The sequence below is a fragment of the Trichomycterus rosablanca genome, chromosome 14 (genome assembly GCF_030014385.1).
Source record: "Trichomycterus rosablanca isolate fTriRos1 chromosome 14, fTriRos1.hap1, whole genome shotgun sequence".
In the NCBI taxonomy this organism is placed as follows: domain Eukaryota; kingdom Metazoa; phylum Chordata; class Actinopteri; order Siluriformes; family Trichomycteridae; genus Trichomycterus; species Trichomycterus rosablanca.
Genome location: NC_086001.1, coordinates 24,967,783 through 24,985,013, shown reverse-complemented (window position 1 = coordinate 24,985,013; position 17,231 = coordinate 24,967,783).

Below are 17,231 nucleotides of genomic sequence, written 5' to 3'. Positions count from 1 at the left end.
TCTATCTATCTATCTATCTATCTATCTATCTATCTATCTATCTATCTATCTATCTATCTATCTATCTATCTAGATTGTATATTTAAAAATAATTTATGTTTTTTACTTAGTGCACTAAGTAAACTTTTTCTGCACTTTATTTTACAAAAAGCCAGTGTGCTATGAGAGGGGGAATTATGTTTCTTATTATATAATTGTTTCTCATTAGTTTACTACATTAATAAAATTACTTTTTATTCACCTACAAACTGTAGTAGGTTTTCACTGCACATGAACTAACAAACACAAAATCATTAATTAGTCAAAGCAAATTGATGATACATTCACCTCATAAATCATGATACACTGCTCTTCCCTACATGAAAGTAAGTACAAAGTATCGGTATCGGATCGATACCAAATGTTGCAGTATCGCACACCACTAATACAGATGTGCTAATGGGGATGTTTTACTGCTAAGCTGCTGTTCAACTCCAGTCCAGTTGGTGACGCTGGTGCGTCTTAAGTTGTTCTGCCAACCGCCATTAAACATCATAAGAAGAACAAGAAGCTGCTGTGTTTGTACTGTAGAGCCTCATCTGTAAGTAAAATATGTATTTAATTATAACCCTTATATTTAATTATAACCACATTCTAATTAATAATAAAACTAGAGTTCATAATAAAACATCACTGTGAGGATTTGAGGAGCTTTAACTCCAGTTTTATTTAAACAAACAAACTATTAGCTGCTCCGCTAACTGTTAGCATCACACATGATTCAGTACTGATGAACCGATCCAGCAAAATGAATCAATTGAGCGCACTTTTTCATGATTAAATCTCACATTTTTATATAAACACATGATATTTTTGAACTTTTTTATATAACTGAACTTTGTTAACAGGTGAATTTTGTTTACAGTTGAACTTTGTTAAATTTTGTTTACAGTTGAACTTTGTTTACAGCTGAACTTTGTTTATAGTTGAACTTTGTTTACAGTTGAACTTTGTTTACAGTTGAACTTTGTTTATAGTTGAACTTTGTTTACAGTTGAACTTTGTTTATAGTTGAATTTTGTTTATAGTTGAACTTTGTTTACAGTTGAACTTTGTTTACAGTTGAACTTTGTTTATAGTTGAACTTTGTTTACAGTTGAACTTTGTTTATAGTTGAACTTTGTTTACAGTTGAACTTTGTTTACAGTTGAATTTAGTTTACAGTTGAACTTTGTTTATAGTTGAACTTTGTTTACAGTTGAACTTTGTTTACAGTTGAACTTTGTTTATAGTTGAACTTTGTTTACAGGTGAACTTTGTTTACAGTTGAACTTTGTTTATAGTTGAACTTTGTTTATAGTTGAACTTTGTTTACAGTTGAACTTTGTTTACAGTTGAACTTTGTTTATAGTTGAACTTTGTTTACAGTTGAACTTTGTTTACAGTTGAATTTAGTTTACAGTTGAATTTTGTTTATAGTTGAACTTTGTTTACAGTTGAATCTTGTTCATAGTTGAACTTTGTTTACAGGTGAACTTTGTTTACAGTTGAATTTTGTTTATAGTTGAACTTTGTTTACAGTTGAACTTTGTTTACAGTTGAATTTTGTTCATAGTTGAACTTTGTTTATAGTTGAACTTTGTTTACAGTTGAACTTTGTTTACAGGTGGTTTGTAGAGTTTTATAGTCACAGTCAGGTAAAAAGTGTAAGCGAGTGTCCTTAATTGTGTACTTAATTATCACTGCACCAGCTACACTAAACATTTTACAGCGCGTCTAAACCATGTATTACGGTACACGAAGCGTTAAAGAGGGTAAAACTGCTCTTTACAGTTTAATAAACATTATTTACCGCGTTCTGATGCACAAAATCCACTCAGTTCAAGAAGAGCATCGACTCTGTTATTAATGAAATACATTTCAGACATTTTTACTGGAGGAATTTGATGTGATCGGATCTCAAACTCATGTGAAGTGTCTGTTTGGTTGTGTTAATACCACTTTTTGAAGAGCAATAAAATAAACAAAACAAATTGTTATCAGGTGCCACCCCGACATCCATGAAGAACACTTACTCTAGTACTAATCTTGTGGTTTTGAGATAATTTTACTGTAGGAATTCAAAATAACCTTTTGCTGCCTGGCGCCACAGTAGCTTCAGTTTATAACAGTAACAACAGCAAGGTACAACAGTCTAAAGAATTTCCCTTTAATTATGAATACAGCACATCTATCTATCTGTCTGTCTGTCTGTCTGTCTGTTAGATTTTTAATAATGCAGTCAGCAGAAGAGGGAGACGTCACCCCTGTGGATCTACAACATGAAGAATTCCAGAAGAAAATTATAAAAAAGGAGGAAGATGATGATGATGATTTCTTCTGTAAGTACATGTGGAGCATGATGCCACTTTTCCACCAGACAGTATGGTACAGTACAATGTGGTACAGTACAATGTGGTACAGTACAGTATGGTACAGTACAGTGTGGTACAGTACAGTGTGGTACGGTACAGTACAGTGTAATACAGTACAGTGTGGTACAGTACAGTGTGGTACAGTACAGTATGGTGTGGTACAGTACAGTGTAATACAGTACAGTGTGGTACAGTACAGTATGGTACAGTACAGTGTGGTACAGTACAGTGTAATACAGTACAGTATGGTACAGTACAGTGTGGTACAGTACAGTATGGTACAGTGAGGTACAGTACAGTGTGGTACAGTACAGTGTGGTACAGTACAGTATGGTGTGGTACAGTACAGTGTAATACAGTACAGTGTGGTACAGTACAGTATGGTACAGTACAGTGTGGTACAGTACAGTGTGGTACAGTACAGTATACAGTACAGTATGGTACAGTAAAGTAGGGTACAGTGTAGTACAGTACAGTACAGTGTGGTACAGTATGGTACAGTAAAGTAGGGTACAGTGTAGTACAGTACAGTATGATACAGTACAGTGTGGTACAATACAGTGTGGTACAGTACAGTATGGTACAGTGTGGTACAGTACAGTATGGTACAGTAAAGTAGGGTACAGTAAAGTAGGGTACAGTGTGGTACAGTACAGTGTGGTACAGTACAGTATGGTACAGTAAAGTAGGGTACAGTAAAGTAGGGTACAGTAAAGTAGGGTACAGTGTGGTACAGTACAGTATGGTACAGTAAAGTAGTGTACAGTATGGTACAGTAAAGTAGTGTACAATATGGTACAGTAAAGTAGTGTACAGTGTGGTACAGTACAGTATGGTACAGTGTGGTACAGTACAGTATGGTACAGTACAGTGTGGTACAGTAAAGTAGGGTACAGTGTGGTACAGTACAGTATGGTACAGTACAGTGTGGTACAGTATGGTACAGTACAGTGTGGTACAGTACAGTATGGTACAGTACAGTACAGTACAGTATGGTACAGTACAGTATGGTACAGTACAGTATGGTACAGTATAGTGTGGTACAGTACAGTATGGTACAGTACAGTGTGGTACAGTACAGTGTGGTACAGTATAGTATGGTACAGTACAGTGCGGTGTGGTACAGTACAGTGTAATACAGTACAGTGTGGTACAGTACAGTGTGGTACAGTACAGTATACAGTACAGTATGGTACAGTAAAGTAGGGTACAGTGTAGTACAGTGTGGTACAGTATGGTACAGTAAAGTAGGGTACAGTGTAGTACAGTACAGTATGGTACAGTACAGTGTGGTACAGTAAAGTAGGGTACAGTGTAGTACAGTACAGTGTGGTACAGTACAGTATGGTACAGTGTGGTACAGTACAGTACAGTGTGGTACAGTAAAGTAGGGTACAGTAAAGTAGGGTACAGTAAAGTAGGGTACAGTGTGGTACAGTACAGTGTGGTACAGTACAGTATGGTACAGTACAGTATGGTACAGTAAAGTAGTGTACAATATGGTACAGTAAAGTAGTGTACAATGTGGTACAGTACAGTATGGTACAGTGTGGTACAGTACAGTATGGTACAGTACAGTATGGTACAGTATAGTGTGGTACAGTACAGTATGGTACAGTACAGTGTGGTACAGTACAGTGTGGTACAGTATAGTATGGTACAGTACAGTGTGGTGTGGTACAGTACAGTGTAATACAGTACAGTGTGGTACAGTACAGTGTGGTACAGTACAGTATACAGTACAGTATGGTACAGTAAAGTAGGGTACAGTGTAGTACAGTGTGGTACAGTATGGTACAGTAAAGTAGGGTACAGTGTAGTACAGTACAGTATGGTACAGTACAGTGTGGTAGCGTAAAGTAGGGTACAGTGTAGTACAGTACAGTGTGGTACAGTACAGTATGGTACAGTGTGGTACAGTACAGTACAGTGTGGTACAGTAAAGTAGGGTACAGTAAAGTAGGGTACAGTAAAGTAGGGTACAGTGTGGTACAGTACAGTGTGGTACAGTACAGTATGGTACAGTACAGTATGGTACAGTAAAGTAGTGTACAATATGGTACAGTAAAGTAGTGTACAATGTGGTACAGTACAGTATGGTACAGTGTGGTACAGTACAGTGTGGTACAGTACAGTATGGTACAGTATGGTACAGTATGGTGTGGTACAGTACAGTGTGGTACAGTACAGTGTGGTACAGTATGGTACAGTACAGTATGGTACAGTATAGTGTGGTACAGTACAGTATGGTACAGTGTGGTACAGTGTGGTACAGTACAGTGTGGTACAGTACAGTGTGGTACAGTGTGGTACAGTGTGGTACAGTATGGTACAGTACAGTATGGTACAGTACAGTGTGGTACAGTACAGTGTGGTACAGTACAGTATGGTACAGTACAGTGTGGTACAGTACAGTATGGTACAGTACAGTATGGTACAGTACAGTGTGGTACAGTACAGTGTGGTACAGTACAGTATGGTACAGTACAGTGTGGTACAGTACAGTGAGGTACAGTACAGTATGGTACAGTACAGTATGGTACAGTACAGTGTGGTTAGTATTGGAGTCACTAATCAGTAGAAATAATGAGAGAAAGTGGATAGTGGGATTAGAACCTGTACTGTACCGTACTGTCCTGTGCTGCTACACTCCAGTCTGGATTTAAGTTTTAATCTAACTAGGATTTATTTATGATCAGAAAACCAAACCCACAACCTTCAGTTTCCTCCAGTTGTTGAGATTCTTCTTCTCATATTGATGAATTTCAGGTGAAGTCACTTTAATCCCTGCAGAACTTGTTGCTTCTGTGGAACTGCTCTTCTCAGAGGACCAACAGTGTGGAGGTTTCCAGATGAAGCCTGTGAAGAAGGAAGAACCTGAAGATAAAGATGAACTCAGTAAGACTTGAGCAAAATCATTTCTCCTAATTTGGTCGTGTCTGAATGTCTTGTAATATTTTAGTATATTTAGTGCAGAAGTGAGCAGGTGAGTGAAATGAGGAGACAGAAGATAAAGAAGATTAAACAGATCATGCTGACTGTACCGTGTTTACACTAGTATATAATTACAGAGTAATGCCAGGTGAATACAAGTGGCTGAATGATTGGGTAATGAATGAGAAGAAATAAAGTCGAGTATATAAGCTGATATATTCAATATATACGTGATTGTTTGTGCTGATGGTCCTGGAGAGATGAGTCTGCACCTTCCATCCAGATCTTAACTCTCCTCACTGTGGGTCTCAGACGTCTGATGACTGGGGTGTACTTGGGGAGCAGGAACAAAGACTGGTGATCAGACTGACCCAGGTGGGGGAGGGGTGGAGCTTTGTAGGCATCAGCTACATTTGTGTAAACTTGGTCCAAGATTTTTAGTCCCCTTCTGATGAAACTTTGGAAGTCCAGATCTTAAACTGCAGTGATTAAAGTCTCCAGAAACAATAAAGACTCCATCTGGGTTCACAAAGGTCTTTTATAGCTGCGTTAGCATTAGCATCTGGAGGGATATTATCTGCAGCAGTAACAATGCATGAAACCTCTGGTGGTTATAACACCTGGTTATAAAGGGTCTACACGTTATAACCAGGTATTCCAGGTCAGCAGAGCAGTACACTGTAAAAAAAAATCCTGTAAAATTACAGTAATTTACTGGCAGCAGTTTCGCCAGTATTGTACTGTATTTTTACAGTACGGATACTGTAATTACAAATACAGCATAATGCTGTAATTGGAATATACAAATTATTACTGTATATTCTAAATCTACAGCAATAAACTGTAAATTACTGTCACAGCAAAGTATTGTAAATTTACAGTATTGCTAAAGAACAGAGCATAATTCTGTATTAATTGCATAATGTACTCTGTGTAACTCTTTATACAAATACATTAGTTCAAACAAACCCAGACTCGAATTAAATACACATTGTCTTTAATGGAAAACTCAATTTGTCTTTTACAGAAAATCAGACACCAATCACATGGCCTACCTGTCACGTGGGAGAGTAAGGACTCAAGTGCGGAGATTAACTTAAATAATAATTTTATTTTTTAAATGAAAAATTAAACACAAAACACAAAACAAAAACAAAACCAATAATGAACCCCGCTGGAGACCGCTGGGCGATGCAGGCAACGAAAACTGAAAAAGGAAAACAAAGATTAATGCAAGGCGCGAACCCGGGTCGCGCCGGTGCATGGCGGTTGTGTTGCCACCGCGCTAACGTAGCGCGGGTGAGGGGGTGTGTGTAGACGCTGAAGATAAAGCGCTAGGTATGAACCGGGTAATGGCGTTATAGCCGAGCGCTTGACGGCATCACCATCAGGCAGTTACTGAACCTACAGGCGCTGAAACATAAAGCGGTGGGTATGAACCGGGTAATGGCGTTATAGCCGAGCGCTTGACGGCATCACCATCAGGCAGTTACTGATCCCACTATCACTGAGAATAAAGCGGTGGGTGTAAACCGGGTAATGGCGTTATAGCCGAGCGCTTGACGGCATCACCATCAGGCAGTTACTGATCCCACTATCGCTGAGAATAAAGCGGTGGGTGTAAACCGGGTAATGGCGTTATAGCCGAGCGCTTGACGGCATCACCATCAGGCAGTTACTAATCCCACTATCGCTGAGAATAAAGCGGTGGGTGTAAACCGGGTAATGGCGTTATAGCCGAGCGCTTGACGGCATCACCATCAGGCAGTTACTAATCCCACTATCGCTGAAAATAAAGCGGTGGGTGTAAACCGGGTAATGGCGTTATAGCCGAGCGCTTGACGGCATCACCATCAGGCAGTTACTAACCCACCAAGCTGAAAGCGCTAAGGCACTACAGCAATATGACACGGGAGTTAAGGACTCCCGGACATCAATAGCCCCCCGCACGGCGGTGGGCTACGGGAAGAACGCGATCGGCGTGGCTTCGCTGAAGGTTGCAGCTAATGAAGTTCGCCGATCTGAAAAGAAAAGAACAGAACAAATCAGTTAGGCAACCTCAGAAGTGCGGATTCGAACCGGGGATGTTGACGCGAGAGCCGAACACTTAACGGCCTCGCCATCCAGCGGTTACGAAACGAAATGACCACTTAAGATGAGAGGTTAATGCGGATACGGCTGCAAGCGCTATCGCTTGCTGTTTAGCAGCACCGCTAACGCTAACCGAATAAAGAAAAGGCAGCACGAGGGCTGCACGGCGTCGCACCACGCTAAAGCAATAGGCTAAATAAAGATGTTACCTCGACCTTGCAGTCTACACACCCTAATGGCACATGCCACCAGGGGATACCGTCTGACCTATGAAAGCGTGGATGCGCTGCCACCAGAGAACTGAAAAAACAAACAAAAGAAACAAAAGCAGACAAAAGGTGCGACACCCGCTGCTGTGCAGAGCTGGCTTAAGTAAGCCAGCCCACAGCTGCAGGCAATTCGCCCTAATTGGAAGGCCTATTATTTAAGGCCTTCCTCTACTGAGCTCTGTAAGGCTCTGTGACATCAGGGAAGAGTGGTAAGTACCACTGACGCCACAGAACCTTACACTACCCAGGCAAAACAAAATGATTCTTTCTTAACCAAAAAAGAAAAAGGTGCCGTTTACAAGAAAAGCGAATTAAATGCCTTTTAACTAAAAATGTTCCACTATGCAATGTGCTCTAAAAAAGCAAAATATAAAACCAAAGTAATGTTGATCAAATTGACTGGTTTTGGCACTTTGTACCACATAACCAACTGACATTATCAGATGAAGTCCCACTGAAAGTCCATACGCTTCCTCATCAAGGTGCACACACGATGATTAAGAGGCACCCATTTCTTCTGAACCATCTTCCCAGTCCGCTTGCTGGTAACTTTACCTTGGTGAGCTTTGGATCCACGCTCCGGGTTTATACCAATGAACCACCTAGAAGGATATGGACACAGTGTGGAGCACTAATTAATGTGAAGCACATTACAATATTTAAAGCCAGGCATACACTATGTGATTTTATCCTGATTTTAAGCCCAGTTTGGTCAGAGCCCACTGATTTTCATGATCTGGACAGATTTCAGCTTCATTAGTAGTTTGGCATGCAGTGAGAAAGGGGATGTGATGTCCAATTAACTGCCCAATCGAGCTCCGAATGAGCAGTCAGATGTTTGGATAAATGTCTGACAAGTCATTTGTTTCATAGCTTCAGCAGTCTTACAAACCAATTTTTTAAAAGTCACAACTAACGTTACTGCTTTTTTATTTCGATTTCAGGTTAACAAACAACTACAATGGTAATTGCTTTTCCTTGTAAAGAAATGTTTAGTCTAGCAAACAAGTGTGAGTTACAATTTACATTTACATTTTCCGCATTAAGCAGATGCCTTTATCCAAAGCGACTTACATTACAGTTATAGTATATAGTCTGAGCAATTGAGGGTTAAGGGTCCAACAGCAGCAACCTGGCAGTTGTGGGGCTTGAACCATAATTAGAGTTATTCTGTTAGTTAAGGTGCACAACGTGCTTTGCATTAAAAAAAAAAAAAAAAAAAAAAAAAAAAAACACATACTAGCTGAGTGGCTTAGTGTATATTTTATCATATACCTTTGGATTAACTCCAGTGTGCAGCAAGCCTCATCCTGGTACTGGAGATTGAAGTTGTAGAAGCTGGAAAAAAGAGTGGCAAGTCCCAGTGTTAATGATTCTGAGTTAATGAGTCACCACATGGCTGTCTATGGAAATCATCCAGCAGGTGGCCTGAGCCATGGCGCCTATGTCAAGAGAAAAGCAGTGAGCAACCAACAAATTAAAAAGGAACATTAACCTGTGACTATGACATACAATAAAATTTAAATGCATACCTAAAACAATCAATCGTGGGCTGTCGGGCAAAGACAGGGACCTCTCAATATCAGCAGCCGTGGCAGAAACCTGTAAAAAAAAAGGACATGATATTGAACTTTTCATTACATGCTCATTTTAAATATACATTTTAACCCCATAAACACTATGTTTTGTATTTTAATTACTACAAATTATTACAAAACTACCAAGAAACATGTTTTATATGGTTATGACAGTAAGAAATATGCCTGTGGATGTAGGTGGTTGATACTTAATTTCAATATTTCATTAAAAAGCAGTAAACATAGTAAAAACCAATACTTAACATCTGCTTGAAAAATGAGAGCCTCAGTCTGTTCTTTGAAATGGGCCAGCAGAACGTAAGGCACTGCCACACTGCTTTTACTTCTGGTCAGGGCAGCTTTGACTTCACTGTTGGTAGGATTTTGACGGAAAAATTCCATAACCACTTTTCCGTATTCTTCAAACGCTGCTTCCAGCTTTCGCAGAATGTTAATATCTGTTAAAGTCTCAAAATGTTTGCACATAATCTTTGGGACAAACAGGAAAGGCCACTGAGACTTTAAAAAAATCAATGGAGTGTGCTGGTACTGTGTTTATCATCTTGCGTTGTAGGTAGTATGTTGTTTCCATGTGTTGCTGAACTTCTGCTCTTTCAATGGCAGACAAGCCCTCGTGACTAAAGAACTCCAAAAGTTTCAGCTTCTTCTCATTAAGTGTGCTCTCTGTTTCTTCAGATGGAAGGTCAGGCTGCCATCTTGTGCAGCCGTAGCTGTCAGCAGGACCTGTATTTATTTTTTCTCCTGTATTAGCTTTGGCCGACCTTAATCTTGCTAGAGTATTATTACGGTTAAGGTGCTCTACACGCACCTTTATTTGACTCAGGAGTGATGAAAATCCTCCACCAATCACATGGCCATCACTCAGCATGTCTGCAAATGACTGTGGGAACTGATTAACAATCTTCTTTGCAATTATGAGACACTGTGCCCTTGCTGGATTGGCTTCATATTTTTGCATGTCGTCAACCAATATCCATACCATTTGTCTTCGATCAGATGGGGAAGGTCTCTTTCCATTTGTAGTGGCAGTACGAATACCTGGAGGCATTTTTTCCCAAGCAACCTGGAAAGTTTCTGCCCAGTTTCCTTTAAAAGAAGGCAATGAAGAAGGTGAATAAGACAAAGGGCTGCTGGACTTTGAGGAACTCTGAAATTATGTGGCACATTGTGGGAGAGGGCTGCTGGACCCTGAGCTACTTTGGAGTGGTGAGCTGCATACTGAGGCCTGATAAGGAGGTGTAGAAAACTTCTTGGGCTCTGACAACAAAAAGAGAATTTTAATAATTAAGCAAGCAGACTAGCAATGGTATCAAAAATTAAAAATTAGAAAATATGCTACCTTGTAATTTCCAAGCATCCAAAAGTTTTCGGCACTGAATAGGTCGAATAAACTCAGCAATGTCGTCTTCTCTAACATACTGCAGGTCTTCACTGCTTTCCACTCCTTGTTGGATAATCTTATCGATCAGCTGGGAAAGTGTCTTCTCTGCTATATTTGGAAGAACGGAGATGCTGGCCACCTTGATGAATTCCCATTTGTCAGACATCATTCTAGGGAAGGAAAAGAGTGATGAAGGGCTACAAGAGACAAATCAAAGACTTTGTACACTGGTAGAGGGTAATAGTCAAGTAGATCCTCTTGTTTGATGCAGCAATAATTTGACAAGACATTCTTTGCCTCTGTCAAGCTATAAAGCCCCTGATCAATGAGAAAATCACACTGAAATATCTCAGTGACGAAATAAACAGAACAAGGCCTATTACAAACTAGAATCAACTTGATGTTACCAAAGACAAGACTCTTGTCATCCTTCCCAATGACAACGCACATGCCTTTCTTGTAGTTACTGCCCTTAACAGTAACATTATGTACAGCTACAGTGTGCTCTGGCTGAAAGTCCATATGAGCAACTGAGGTCTTTATCTTATCACTGTAATCATCTGGGAAAAAATCTGTGCTTTTGTCAAAAATTATGCATGGTGGGAAAACATCACCAGCACACACATTTTTAAAGTTTTGTAGTTTGCGAATGCACTGCTTAAAATAAGAGTGTTTACTTTCAAATCTAAGGGTCCATAAGCGAATAAGTGGTCCAAAGCAAAGTTTAAGTTCTGGATAGTGGGATAAGTAATGATGTTTTGGCTTAAGTGGATGATTAGCAAAGGCCTTCTGTCGACTTTCCAAATACTCTTCAATAAGAATATTTAAGAAGGCTACCTGGCTTCTTGTAATTGCAGGAGCACAAATCAATTCAACAATTTGCCTCAGCTGCAGTGCAAGTTGCCAAACCTAATTTTCAGTTGGATTTTTTATTTTATCCCCAATTAATAGAGGTAGGAGTCTAAGGAAACACCAATTCTGAGTGGCATGGGCCCTTAATTTTTCACTTCCAGAATTTACATCACTAGGTTTGTTTTTTTGCATCATTGCCAAGGTATCTCAAATGATTCAGTCTGAGATTCAATTCTGTATAGGTAAACAGTTTTTGCTTTGTAACAAGGTCACAAATACATAATGCTAAGTCATATGAGACAACACCTTCAAAAAGGTCATGGCCCAAACAAGGTGGCAGCCCAGGTAGGCACACATGAAAGTAGGATAATTCATCGAACTTTGAGTCAAACTTAATTCCAACTGATAAATCAGACCTACTCGAAATGTTCTGCACACAATCATTGTATGACTCAACAGTCCTTTTATCCCCTTTCGACAATGGAGAGGATAAAAATTTTGAACGATCAATGGTACAAAATCTGCAGAAGTGGTTGCTTTTACTAAAATTTTCAGTAAAGCCCCCAATGCCGTGAGAACCAAGACTATCACCGGCAATTCCACACAACGTACCATAGTACAGTTTCCATCAGATAAAACAATTCCACTATTCTCTAGGTCTTTTAAATCTGAGATTAGGAAAGCGAACACTGCATCTAGACCAAAGTACTTGTAATCTAGCTCTCGGCAAAGCAAAACAAGCTGCATTTGGTCCACAGTGGATCTGTTATGTGGTGGTACATTTGCAACAGTAAAGTAGACTGCAAGTTTTTTCTTGCCAGAGCCCAGTGGATTTACAACTTCAAACGTGTCCTGGTAAAGTATTAAACCTAATGACTCTTCACACTTCTGAAAAAGTTCATTTGCAGCTATGTTACTACCATTCCAAATGTCTTCCAAGACATCATCTGGATAAAGATGACATCTGTTCCTTATAGCACTGAACTTGCTGCCTGACTGAATTACACTGAAAGAGTGATTTTAAGGTCTCTTAAGGATTTTAAAACACTCCTTTCCCATATGATTTTGTCCAAGATATAGGGGGGTAGGTTCAACATACCTAAACTGATTTTAAAAAACTGTTTTACGTCTCTGATCTGATTTCAAAATCCCAGTGTTGCATGCTCGAAAAAGGTCCTCTGATCTGATAACATTAACAATATTATTTCTCTCACTATCAGAAATTCCGAGTGTCACCAGCTTTTCATTTAGTTTATGAAGTAAATTAGACTGGCTGATGTCATGTACTGTCTGAAAATCTTCAATTATAGATTGTATGACTGATGCTGGCAATAATAACTTTGCCTGTAATTTTAAATAATATAGAGCTAAATTGTTTAAGAAAAGGGACTCATCTGTTTCCTCTGGTAAAACATCTGACTGGTATGTGTTATCAGTTATGTTATGTTTTCATTCTGCTCATTTGCACTGGACATTGTTGTGCTTGTTGTTCCAGAGGAAGGGTGGTTCAGGAGATTTACAACTGAGCAATACTTGTGTGCTCTTGATAAATGCGAATTTCAGTGTCAGTGACAGTGTCATTTCAGACACTGTTTTCTGGGCTTCTTTTCTCCCTTTATGTTCCCGGTAAATGTAACATTTCAGTGCTATTATTTTTTTGAACAACCGGGTGCAATCATGAAATGCGCACTGAAATGAAGCATTCGGAGCACTGGCATGGATTTTCATGTGCCTAACGTACGCGAATTTTGTAGGGCATGCATGATTGCAATACTGACATTGAAACATCCTTGCAGAGCGGTTAGCCAAACTCCCGTGATTAAACATGCTCAGCCTCAGTGTAATCTGTAAATTACGCACATTAAAGCTAAACAACAGAAATAATTCAAACACTGGAACAACAACTTACCTGACTTGCCCTTTCTAATGCGAGATAAAACCGCGAAAATAATCACAAACTCCGAAGTACTTTCGAATATTTTTGTTAGCTTCGTGAGGCAGCAAGCAACTAAAAATGTTAATACAAAAAAAAAAAAGAGTCTAAGAACCACATTTTCAGTTTAAACATAACCGCAATTCTCATAAGAACGCCGAAGCAAAGGGTTAGTTAACCAAATCACTTACCTTTTTGTAATTAAATTCTCTGCTGAGGGTCAGTGTAATTCACTTATGGCATAGTTCAAATTAATCGGAGTTATCGTTTTTCAGGTCCGAGGCAAGCACCGCAATAAAACTGCTAAAACATAAAAGTAAATGGAAATAATGGAAATAATCTTCAGAATTTATATCAATTTACCTTTAAAAACAAAACTAAAACTATGTGAAAGAAGGATGGACAAAATGAAATCAAGATGCCAAAAGAAGAAAACTCTTCATGCTACCATGTGTCTCTGTGCAAACAACCGACCTCCCAGCAGCCATCGCTAATTCCAGTTAGTTACTGTAATTAGGAATTGCTCAAAAGGGGGCGCTTCAATTACAGTAAAAATAACCACAATGCTTATCAGTCTACAGCAATTTACTGTAAATAAATAAAACAGTAATTTACTGTCAGATTTTTCCTGTAAATTTACATCAATTTGTTAGTGTAGGTATTAACTATGGCAGAGTCCATGCACCATGTTTTGTTTTCATAAAGGTAAACACCACCACAGAAGCTCTTCATCACCTTCATCAGCTCTTCATCAGTTCCATCAGTGTCCAATTGTCCAATTTGCATCGTGCTTCGTCTCTGTCTATGCCGAACCCTGCCATGACTGAGAAGATCGAAGCTAACCCACATCCCCTCCGACATATGAGCAGCAAGCCGGATGCAGTTTTGCCACCCACACATTGATGAGTGTTGTGCTACCTAGCATTGCGTGTGGAGAGACACACCCTAAGAGCACTCTTTCCTCATCTCTGTGCAGGCGCTTCTAATCAGCCAGCAGAGGTCTGACAGAGAGAGACCCACATCCGGTTCTTTGTCCCGCCCCCCACCTGAACAACCGGCCAATCGTTGCTCATACAGCCACTCAGCCTCGAGCCGGCAAGGCAGAACTGGATTCGATACGATGTACTTGAAATCCGGCTCTGGTTGCAGCGTGTGTTTTTATCACTGCGCCACTTGAGCGGCAAAATCACCTGCTGCACACATTACAAAAGCGTGGCTGTGGAAGAGTCTGGTACTGGACCGGCCTGCCTGCAGTCTTGACCTGTCCCCTATAGAGAACGGTCCCAACTTTTTTTTGGAAAGTGTTGCAGGCCTGAAATGCAGGAATGGATGTTTATTAATAAATGAAATGAAGTTGAGCAGATAAAAGATGAAACATCTCAGCTTCATCCTGTCTGACATCAAATAAAAGTCAAAGTCTGTGTTTATATTATTATTTACATTTTCCATACTGTCCCAACTTTTTTTGATTTAGGGGTTGTATTATTATTATTATTATTATTATTATTAATAAATCTGCTGAAACCCTGTTTGAACAAAGGTTTATAGGTCGTGTTTTTTGACAGATAGTATAGAAGTACGTGTCTGTTAGTTCTAAATTAAGTGCTTAATAAAGAAGTTGGTCGTTACTACCAACAATAACAAACTTATTTTTCTTCTTTCACAAAACAAAGACATTTCAGGTGAAGGAACCTCGATCCCTGTGGAACATGTCACCTCTGAGGAACACCTCACTCCAGAGGACCAACAATGTGGAGGTTTCCAGATGAAACCTGTGAAGAAGGAAGAACCTGAAGATAAAGATGAACTCAGTAAGATATTTTTTATCTTGAGTAAAATAAGATTTGGATTGAATAGAATCAGAGGAACCTGGGATGAAGCATCATACAGTGAAAGCTTGTATTGTGCTCATGCAGATCAGTGTGAGCAGGAAATGATGAATGCAGGATGAATCACGTTACAGCACTTTAGCATCAGATCTCAGTTTAACAATTACTAACAGTATTTATTATTTATAATGTTATAAATGTGTTTTATTATTTATAATGTTATAAATGTGTTTTACAGAGGAAAGAGTACTAAACTATTATACTCAAGTAAAAGTACTATTACTTTGATAATTTTTTTACTTAAGTACGAGTAAAGTTACTAGTCTAAAAATCTACTCAAGTAAAAAGTAATTCATTTAAAATGTACTCAGAGTAAACGTTACTTTGTTACTTTTTTTATTAGAAGGAGGTACATTATTTTCCAACAGTTGATAGATGAATGATACAGCAGATCACACACAGCTCACCAGCCATGCAGCAGATTACTGTCAGGGTCGCACTTACATAAAATATACTTTTTACCCCATCATAGGAACATGATCAAAATAAAAAAAACACCAACAGAATCTTACAATCACATTGATGCTGTCCTTTTTACTTCAATAAATACTCAAATAAATTATATTAATAAACATAATAAATCACAATATTTCATAATGCTTTCGTTGCAAAATGAAAGCGTACCGTAAACAGCAGAACCGCGACCCAGATCAATCACAGCAGCAGAAAATCATAACCACTTATCTGCTTACCTGATCTATATCCGTGTGTTGTTCCATTAGGGATACATTCCACTTTATATAAGAGCATCTTGAATGTTTTTAGAATATATAAAACCAGACCCAACTGTTTTATTCACCTAACTAATGAAAACTATATTTATTCTCACGACTTTCCCGGTAAAAAGCTTAAATTGGTGATTCGTTCACTAAACTGTCAATTCAGAATCTGAATTCTGAAGCTCTGATTGGTTCATACATTTGAATCTCTTCACCAAATGAACGGATTCATGGAGTTGTTTATGCACAACATCATAATGATACGGAGTGAGTCATTTCTGACTCGTTAACTCAGTGATTCAGTTCGCAGCCCGACTCTAAAGAACAGTTTCATAAATTCTCAGATGTCAAGTTTTTATTGTTTTCTTTGTTTTTGTTTTTTACTCAGTAACGGATGTTATTTAAAATGTAGCGAATTACAATTCTTAATACAAAACATACTTAAGTAAAAGTAAAATTACAGGCTGTAAAATCTACTTAAAAAAGTACAAGTACACAAAAAAACTACTCAATTACAGTAACACGAGTAAATCTTTCCACCTCTGGTTATAAATGTATATTATTATTTATAATGTTATAAATGTATTTATTATTTATAATGTTATAAATGTATTTGATTATTTATAATGTTAAAAATGTATTTAATTATTTATAATGTTATAAATTTATATTATTATTTATAATGTTATAAATGTATTTGATTATTTATAGTGTGTGTTCGAAAAGCTAGCTCTCTCTCTACATAGGCAGCATTTTACGTCATGCTGTGCGCGCTCCCGAGAAGGAGGCTGTTCGAAATCCTATGCTTAATATCCTCACTACTGAGGTATCTTAATATTTCAATGTTATTTTGGCTCAAGAATGAGTGAGCATCAGACGCTGCCTTGGTGATCAAGGCAACCCCAGAATTCATTGCGGGTCGGCTGCTCTACTCTCACAGAAAAATAAACATGGCTGATGGGGTGGAGAAAGGAATGGAGTTATTATCAAACGTAAATAAAATATTACTGATTTTTAACCTGTATAAACTTGTACCGAGTGTTTTTATTTGCAAGTTCGGGCTTGTCAGGAAATTTAACTGTTATCGGTACATGAAGTGAGGTGTTATTTTAACGTTAGCGTGCTGTGCTACCTCAATTCTTTGGTTTTAATGGCAAGATGCTAAATGCTAA